General features: G+C 38.4%; 1 pseudogene; it reads left to right on the forward strand.

Moving 5' to 3' along the window:
• Nucleotides 1-7149: 7149 nt before the first annotated feature.
• Nucleotides 7150-7367, forward strand: LOC113913429 (annotated as a pseudogene).
• Nucleotides 7368-7838: the final 471 nt, after the last annotated feature.

Below are 7838 nucleotides of genomic sequence, written 5' to 3' on the forward strand. Positions count from 1 at the left end.
AAGTAACTTGGAAGAAAGATGGGGGCATGTCTTACACAGTATTCCCTTTATGTCCAGGAATAATTAAAAGCAGTTGTGTCTGAGGAGAGAAACTGGGAAGCAGGATACAGGTGGTGCAAAAGACTAACTTTACTATACTCCTTTATTACTTGATTTTTAAAATATTGTGCACATATTATTATTTTTTTAAAGATTTTATTTATTTTTTGACAGAGAGAGAGAGAGACAGCGAGAGGGAACACAAGCAGGGGGAGTGTGAGAGGGAGAAGCAGGCTTCCCGCGGAGCAGGGAGCCCAATGTGGGACTTGATCCCGGGACCCTGGGATCATGACCTGAGCCAAAGGCAGGCACTTAATGGCTGAGCCACCCAGGTGCCCCTGTGCACATATTATTCAAAAGAAAAGTCAAACCTTTACTTAATGCTAAGTTTGAATCCAGTGAAACCAGAGATATGAAATCTTGTATTACTAGCAATTATACCTGTGAGCCTCTGAGACAGATTCAGTTGGTGGGCTCACTCCTACCTATATCTTTCAGTTATTCAAAGTTCAGATAATGCTTAGAAATAAAATAATCACAGTTCTTAAGATTTTTTTTTAAAAGATTTTATTTATTTATTCGACAGAGAGAGAGAGACAGCAAGAGAGGAAACACAAGCAGGGGGAGTGGGAGAGGGAGAAGAAAGCTTCCTGCCAAGCAGAGAGCCCGATGTGGGGCTCGATCCTGGGACCCCGGGACCATGACCTGAGCCGAAGGCAGCCGATTAACAGCTGAGCCACCCAGGCGCCCCATATAGTTCTTAAGATTTTGTTTGCTAAATATAGTGATGAGCAGCATAACATTAACAAATTGCAGCCCAATAACCTGTATTCTGGTAGTCACCAGGAAGTTGAAATGACATTCACCTCAGTCATTATAGTGAATGGTTGCCATATTTTCATCTTGGGCTCCATCCTCTTAGACAAAGTCTCAAGTCTATCTCAGAGATAGACTTCTAATAGGGCTGCGGAGCTGGAAAATATTGTAGAATTGACTGTCAGTCTGAGGACAAGTGGTATGGGGAAGATGCAGCATGTCTAGGAGGAACTGGGATCTTGATTTAGTTTAAAGGGTGCTCAGAATAGCTTTCAGGGAGGAAGAAAGATGACATTGGAAGACATCCTTTCTTTTTCTCTGGCCTGGTCCTGGTGGTGGTTGAAGAATTGAATTATGCGCATCTCTTTTGTTGACGTTAATTTGGTAACTATTTTGGAGAATTTCCTGAGCTTTCCTATAGTTATTTTTATTTCTGTGTCAAGGATTTTTTTTAACTCTTTAATACATCTCCCATTGACTATATTTTCCCATTCCAGGGACCATACATGGGTGCTTATTTCATCCTTTGAATAACAAATGGTTTGGCTAGGTAGCCGGGCTGAAGCAAGTGAGGTGCCCAAAGACCAACTGCAGAGACGACAAAGGATGTAGTGACAGGAACACTGGCTCTGCAATTAGAATTTGCCATTGGGTTAATTCCTCTCCTTCCCCTGATATCCGTTTTTCATTTGAAATGGAAATAATTCTGCTGACCTCCCAAGATTGTTGTGAAGGTCATATGAAATGGGATAGATTAGAGTACTTGCTAAATTTCCAGTTCTAAAGGGATGTTAGAAGTTATTATTTTATCTAACCAGGAGGATAAGGAGAAGTAGGAGAAAGTTTGGACAGTTTATAGGTTAGAAATATAATCTTTGCATCTGTTTCCTTGCTTTGGTCATGTGTCATGTTCCACTATATTCCATATATCAGTAACCGAAAGGACCAAACGTTTCCTGAAGAGGTAGGTGGCCAGCTTGGGCATCTGTGAATTGTGATTTGATAGAGGTCCTGGGAAATTACCTGTATCACAGGGACGTGTTTTCATGGTACCTCTGAATCATTGTCATCTGTGCTATGCTCTGTCCAGGCACTTAGTACCACATGGACAGAATGTGATAAAAATTGTGTTTCTGGGAATTACTGTACACAGATGTCCTCATGTATAATTGCCCCTAATTAGTCACTTGAAGTCAACAACACAGAGATATTTTGGAGCATTGAACCATTCTTGGGAAGAAATTAAAGGTGCCTAAGAAGGAATCTTAGCCCCTTTCATGGTATTACCCATTTCATGAGCTCTGTAGACTCAACTTGTAATTACCTTTGATAGTGTGAGAATAAAATCAAAGGATCTATTGATATTTTTCACAAACTTTGACATGTGGGGGAGTAGTTTTTAAGGTTTAGCAAATGTTAATTGACCATATATTATGTGCCAGGGCATCACCTAGCACTAGGAAGAGAGAGCTGTTAAGAACCATTCTGTTCACTGAAGGAGCTCACGGTCTAATTTTACCCTTGGACAACTATAATAAAGAATAGGAGACCAGGACCACATAAGGAGCACTTTGTGAAGTGAGGGTATGCTGACAGGTAAAGGACTTCTTGAGAAAAAATTTTTAAGATGCACATCTTCTGAAGGGACCCTACAAAGGGGCTTTTGCTTATTACTATATCTTTTTTGGATATTAAATCTTCTTATAATGTTAAAAATAATTTCACTTGATATTGCTTATTTCCTTAAGCATATATATTCTTGTATATCCAAGCCATTTTATGGAGCTTTATAAATCTCTGTCAAATCATGGACTAATGTCCCTTTAGCTTTTTGTATTCCGAGCGACCGTTTTCCAATTTAGAATTCATAAGAGCTTTTGATTCTTTTAAGACCAGAAAATATCTTCCTTCAAGCAACAAAGAGCTCTTTCCAAATATCCACAGTTACAATACAGGACATGTCTTTAACATTGTTTAGAAGGGGTTGTTGGGGCCATTTGTGTATATTTTAGGGCTTGTAGTCTGTCGACTGACTGTGCCTTTGTTCCTTCCTTTATCTACTTGATATAATTCTCTGGGAGGCACTCTGCAGCTATCTCAGCCATGGTACTCCTGGCACAGGCTTATGTCTTTGAACTGCAGAGATCTGAAAGCAAGAAAGTTTGTGTGATGCTCAACCAAGAGTTCAGGAATTCTCTTCTGCCCTCATCCAAAAATTTTTGAAACATTTTTTTAATAATCAGCCTCTTGAAATGTTGGGGAACATCACTGCTTTTCTTGATGCTTTGCACTTTACAATATATCTTTTAAAAAAATTGGTTAAGATGTGAGTTCTTAGATACTTGATGTATTATTCAGAACAAATTCGTTTGAAGGTGCATCAAGACCTTACCATTGGAGCTGCTTTTTCATGTTTCCTTTGTTTTAATTTGCTCAGTGTTTGGATCTCAGAGTCTAGAATTCATGGTGATGTGCTTATTCTGTTGGGGAAAAAATGCCTTTCAAAATATCATTCAAAAAAGCAGAAGGCTTGCTCTTTTTCCTTTGTAGCCTTCATTTAAAGAACCTAGTTAATTGAGCCTTCTTGGAACTGTCATGTGAACTAAAAACTGTCTGAACCTGTTCAGAACTCCCTCTGCACTCTGCATCGTTTAACCATTGTCATATGCCAGGGCACATAGACTCTCAGAATCTCACATTGTTATTCATGGAATAAATGGCACTCATATCCTCAGAAGGGTTAAAGTATTTCATGGAACTCTTTACACCTGGAAATTATTTCCTAATCTTTAAAAATTATATTCAGTAACAATCTGGAATTTGGAAACCTTTTTAATTCTGTCTTTTGCATATTTGACTAATATCTTTGTCTGGTCAGGTTGCTATAACAAAATACCACAGACTGAGTGGCTTAAACAACATAAATTTACATCTCACTGTTCTGGAGGCAGGAAGTCCAAGATCAAGGTGCTGGCATATTCAGTGTCTGGTGAGAGCTCTCTTCCTGGTACAGATGGCCGCTTTCTTGCTTTGTCCTTACATGGCCTTTTCTCAGTGGTGCTCATGGGGAGACAGAGTGAGGTCTCCTGTCTCTTCCTCCTTTTATAAGGGCATTAATCACATCATGAGGGTCCCACCTTACCACCTCCCAAAGGCCCCACCTCCAAATACCATCACATTGCGGGGTAGGGCTTCAACGTATGAATTTGGAGGGATATAGGGAGATACACAAACATTTAATCCATAGCAACTAGCAACTAAAATGAAACAAAACAAAACGAAATGGAGTCATCATGTGCAAAAGTTCCTGAAAAAGTTGAATTGGTCATAGCAGGAGAATGAAGAATGTGTCTCATGGATATCAACATTGAAGTGTTATGAAGTCAGACTCAAGCAGCCTTCAAAAGGTGTTTTGTTATGGCCCAGCATGGAGGCAATGCTTTTGACCTTGGTTGTTACTTTGTAAAATGATGTATCCAGAACAGTATGGTAACCAAGAAAAAAACCCTTCATATTGGCTCCTTGCCTGAGAACACAACCTTAGAGTTATGTTGGCAAATCAAAGTAGTCAGCATGACGTCAGAACCATGCTTCAGTCTGCAAGAGGTGATTGTGAATGGGAACAGTCACCAGGATCATTACACTAAGTGAAACCCATGCAATCTGACTTCCTGTGTGATTAAAAAAAAAAAAAAAAAAAACTGGTAAAAGCTGGATCTTTTCCCTTCAACAATGTACCTGCCACCACTCGGCTCTCTGCTTCCTTACAATAATATGTATTTGAGATGAAAAGTATAGATTGACTCTTTGCACCTCGTTAAGCTCATCCTTCTGTCTTCCAAGCAGGAGTTTGTAAAAACTGGTAACTGCCTGAAATTTTGTCACAGTCCACTGAATAAGTAATTTCAGTTTTTCAAAAAATATTCATAGCAGTACTGTATAAAACATTTTATAGCCAAGTTTTGGCTTTCTTCACAGGGTTTCAGTGGCATAACCTGGAGGTAGCAGAGTTCAATTATTTCCACATTTGGGGTGTGTTTATGTGTGTCTGTGTAGATGGGGGGGTTAGGGAGTCCTGATACCTGGGAGTCATGGAAACGGCAGGATTTGACTTGCTAATATATTTCTTTATAGTAGAATTTTACTGAAGGATAATGTGGAAAAAATTCTATCCTTGGTTTTGCCTCTTCTTGTTTGGTGAACTTGAATAAGTCACTTGGTTCTTCTGATCTGGAATTCAATTTCCTCATCTATAAAAAGCAGGCTTGGATTAGACAAGGTCTCAGCTTCCTCCCAACCCCAAACTCTAACATGCTGCGTCTTTACCATTAAAGTCAAAGCTTCATGGAACAATCATGAACTTGGGAATCAGAAAAACTTGGATTTTTATCCCTGCTTTGTTTCTTGTTTGCTGTGTGAAACTGGGGAAACTTCATCCTTCTGATGGCCCATTTCTTCATTTTAAAATTGGAATTCCAGCATCCCTTCAGCATGGTTGGGAGATCTAAAGATATGTCAGGTATGTAGTATGGTACAGAGTAAGTGCTCAGTATTGATGGTTATGATTATTAGTATTATGAGAAAGATTACTGTTCTTTCAGTTTGGCAGTGAGACTCAGGTAGAACTGAGCTTGGAGCATATGGTTGAATAAGGAAGTGATTGTTGGAAGGGAAAGATATCCTGGTAAGTGGTTTGTGATGCCACTAATGTTTGTAAAGCATTTGGAATTGGAGACCCTGTGTGTTTTATTTATTTTTGTTCTTCTTGATTGTTTAAGCAGGTGTTTCAAATAAGGCCCCCCATCTGTCTTCTCTCCTGTTCCCCAACTGTCACAAAGATACCTCAAGAATTGTGTGAGAACAGTCAGTCCCATGAGCCTATTTATTTACCCCTTTAAGTAGCTCCATTTCTTATGACACCTAAGCTTCATTCAAATTTTGGACACCTTATTGTTGCTCTGTGATTTCAGTCACTATTAATAAATAGTAGTTTTCATTTGTTGGGCTCTGATTTATGCTGCCGCTCTTATATGATGTGCATATACTTCTTCTACTTCCATTTTCACAAAAATCCTTCAGTACTTTTGTCATGTATTCCAGATGAAGAAACCAAGGCTTGAAAAGTTTGAGTAGCTTACCAAATATAATTTATCCTTGAAGTTGGGGGAAATTCATGACTGTTTCTAAAATTTGGGTTGTTCCTACTAAGATTTACTACACCAAATCAAAACAGCCATTCAGTTTTTTTTCCTGTTTTGTGTGTGTGTGTTTAAGTTATAAATTAAATTGAGCTTGATATTTAATACTTAGAGAAGTCTTCAACTATTTTGAGATAGCTAAAAACATTCTGAATAGGTTGTTTCCAAAATAGCTTAAACATTGCTAACTGGAATGTTTTGCCAGATCAACTCCATTGTAGAGATGAAAGAACATTTTAAGTATCATACAGTAAATCAGTGGCTGAATAAGGATTCGAATTTTGGACTCTGAGTTTCCCATCTGCTCTTTAATCCCCAAGCTACCTGAGTTCTAAATTTATATGGAATCTGAATCTGTATTGGTTTTGGAATAAAAATAAAAAAGGGAAAAAGATGCAGATTTAGTAACATCAGGGATTAGGATTTTAAACTTTTTTTAACCTCAAATTACTGCTAGTCAGTTTTATACCTTCTTTGCCTCAAAATATGGGCAATTTTTTGTGTTCAATTCATTACTATACATCACATATGTTTAATGCTAATCGTTTTCTTTATGGCTTTTCACAAATCCTTAAAAGTCTGACTTGAACCTTGAAGATATAATGTAACTGAAGTTTATGGGTATCATTTGAGCTGAGCATCCATGTTAAAAAGGCTGTAATAATGATTATGAATAAATGTATTCAATAAAGAGAAATATGACAGACAGAACTGCCACTTCAACTAATAGAAGAGAATGATCAATACCAACCCTGGTAAGCAGCAGTAACAGTAACCAACCCAAAGAATCATAAAATCTTGGTGAATTGTAAAATATGGACTAGTTCTTTTTGAGATATTTCTAAAACTTTTATTAGATTGAAAATGTGCTTTTCAAGCAGGATTCTGCCCTTCTTTTATTTTTTTAAAGATGTATTTATTTATTTTTAGAGAGAGAGAGTGCAAGAGAGTGGGAAGAGGGGGAGAAGGAGAGAGGGAGAGGAAGCAGACTCCTTGCTGAGCACAGAGCCCAATATGGGACTCAATCCCACAACCCTGAGGTCATGACCTAAGCTGAAATCAAGCTGAAGTCAAGATGCTCAACTGACTGAGCCCCATCGCTTCTTGGCCTTTTGGCTAAGATCAAGTGTAGTATCTGTTCTTATCAGTTCAACTGACTGAGCCACCCTGCCACCCCAGATTCTGCCCTTCTTACACTGTTTTCATTGGCTAAAGGCAACAGTTTATAATCTAGAGATTTAGAGAACATACATCAAGCACAGTGTATTAATCTGGTTCCTATAGTAGTAATGCAGCATAACGAACAAACCCTAAATTTCATTGGTTTAACATAACGATGATTTATTTCTTGTTCCTTGCTCTGCTGGTCAGCTAGTGTGGTTCTGTCCCAGGCTGTGGGCTGAGTTCAAGTCTACTCCAAAGATCTTTTGTTCTAAGGTCAGTAGTTACTTGAGGCTTTTTCTTCTCATAGAGGATGTCATAATTCCAAAGGGCAAACAGATACATGTGATGCTTATAGCTGGGAACTGACAGTTTCACTTCCACTCACATATAAGAGAAAGCAAGTCGCCTATCTGAGCCCAACTTCATTGGTACATTGAAGTATTTGCTATGGTTCATCTCACAGTGAAGCATGATAAGGATATGGAGGGATGAGAAATTGAACAAATAATAAAATCCAGCACATGTAATGGCTAAGTGAAGCTTTCTGAAAACACAGAGAAAGTAGAACCATAAAGTTTATAACTGTGAATCAGTGCTGTTTCTACCCACACTGGGACTTGA

The sequence above is a fragment of the Zalophus californianus genome, chromosome 14, assembly GCF_009762305.2.
Source record: "Zalophus californianus isolate mZalCal1 chromosome 14, mZalCal1.pri.v2, whole genome shotgun sequence".
Lineage (NCBI taxonomy): Eukaryota > Metazoa > Chordata > Mammalia > Carnivora > Otariidae > Zalophus > Zalophus californianus.